Raw genomic sequence first — 2,099 nt, forward strand, 5'->3', positions numbered from 1 at the left:
GGGGTTTGTTTAAAAAGATTCAAAAGATCGGGAGAATCTGTTGCAGCCCTTGTCCAAATTTAACGAAAGCTTTTTCACCCCTTTCACACGAGTAGAACCATTCTGAGGAATGAATTTCTGTAAATTGTGTCCCAGGGATGGGCAGGAAGCCGCTGATTGAAGCTACAGTGGCCGCTTTCTGCTGGCAGTGGGAAATTGGAGAGAGGGATCAACTCCCTCTCCTTGTCTCTGTTTCACTCTGTGTGGAGCAGGGGAATAGAGAGTCTATGATGGGTGTGTTTTGAATTTGATCTTGTCATGGGTTTTGCCTGGGTTAATTGAAAGGGCTTGGAGTCTTAATTGCTTGACGCAAAGCAACTGAAACATTGTATCTGCACGGTCTCGAGACAGCATCTTTTCAATTTACGTCCTGATGCTGATCCTTTGACCCGCGGAAACGGACGTCCACAAACTGTGCAAAATCCCGAATATGGAAGTGCCGGTGTTGGACTGGTTTATTTGAATGGTCAAGCTTTTGGAGCCTTGTTCCTTCATCAGGTGTCAGTGAGAGAGGTGACAGACACAAAATTTATAACTAAAGGATCACACCACTTTCTGAATGGAGAGTACGGTGTACTAGCCTGCTACTTGTCCCTGTCCCTGTCCCAATCCGAGTGGAGCCGAGGTGAATCATTGATGGTGCTACTTAAATCCAGTCTCATCATAGAGTTCTAATGGGTGAAATGTCGGTACGTGGTCGGTATAAATGTTTGATGTGAAACCGCTGAGGCTGTGTACATGGGTGGTCTCGAGCCACAGCTATTTCAGCAACTGACCAATTGAGACACAGAAACTGGCGCCAACATGACATTTAAACTCCCCAAGCGGAGATCTGAGGAGGCACTGTACAGCTGGAGCTCTCACTATTTTCAGTACCTGTTGCCCATTTTACCACTTTCATCAACAAAGCAGTCAGAAGCCCGATGAACAGCAAACACCGAGATGAAAAGTAGAAGCAACAGAAACACACTTGCTCTGCGTCCACGTCACCAACGCTTTAGGTAGCGGTGGGATTCGAACCCACGACTCAACAGAGACTAGAGCTTAAATCCAGCGCCTTAGACCGCTCGGCCACGCTACCACCGACTAGCAACTGGCCAAAATCGTCATTACTAGTGTTTACAGTGAATTAGAATTGAGGTTGGTTGACTCGCCGAGCTGGTTTGTTGTTCCGCAGACGTTTCGTAACCGTGCTTGGTAACATCCTCAGTGCAGCCTCTCATGAAGCGTCGGTGTGCTTTCCCGCCTGGTTTTTAAACTCTGGGGTCCGTTGCGATGGATTGCTTCACTTCCGGGTTTCCTCCGCGGTGGAATGAATAAGGGGTCGAGTTCAATGTGTTTATTAATAGCATGCTTCGTGGAGTGCCATGAGTTTAAAAACCAGGCGGGAAAACACACCAACGCTTCATGAGAGGCTGCACTGAGGATGTTACCAAGCACGGTAACGAAACGTCTGCGGAACAAAAAACCAGCTCGGCGAGCCAGCCAACCTCAACACCCACAACCTGAGCTACAGATCTACTCCAAAACCTTAGTGAATTAGAATATTAATCAATCTGAAGTAACTTCGAGCCTCTTTTTTTAAAAAATTCTTCCCTTGGGTGTGAGTACTTCAGCATTTATTACAACTTCCCAGTCGCCCCTGAGAAGATGGTTCGGAGTGGTTGGTTGCAATTGGATCAATCTAGCCAACTGGACCGATGCTGACTGAAGGAGCTGTTCAGTCAACGTTCCAATCAGCCTCCACTTGATACCGACCGAGAGGCACTCAGATATATTCACTGAGAGCAACAAAGGTGTGATGAGTGACGATAACCCAGAAACCAAAGGTGTCTCTCATTTAGCGAATGATTGAATCATTTTGGGACAGCAACATTCATGAACGTTTCGAATTGAAGCGAGTTGTAATTGTTAAAACAGGACTGCTGTGTTGGTCTGTTCAAACGGCAGGCAGAAGAATCTGACCAATTAGCACCCACAATGAGCCTTCGAGCTCCACCTCTTGAAACGGTTCCCATGAGCTGTTTTCCAACGTTTCATGTCCCTCGCTTTTCATCCTC

At 46.9% G+C, this 2,099-nt stretch overlaps 1 non-coding gene across 1 annotated transcript; it reads right to left on the reverse strand.

Annotated features, from left to right (window-relative positions):
* Nucleotides 1-1,038: 1,038 nt before the first annotated feature.
* Nucleotides 1,039-1,120, reverse strand: trnal-uaa. The gene has a single exon. It is a non-coding gene; the product is annotated as a tRNA-Leu (tRNA).
* Between the last annotated feature and the right edge of the window lie 979 nt (nucleotides 1,121-2,099).

The sequence above is a fragment of the Rhincodon typus genome, unplaced genomic scaffold (assembly GCF_021869965.1).
Source record: "Rhincodon typus isolate 14 unplaced genomic scaffold, sRhiTyp1.1 hic_rhity00007602, whole genome shotgun sequence".
NCBI classification, from domain to species: Eukaryota; Metazoa; Chordata; class Chondrichthyes; order Orectolobiformes; family Rhincodontidae; genus Rhincodon; species Rhincodon typus.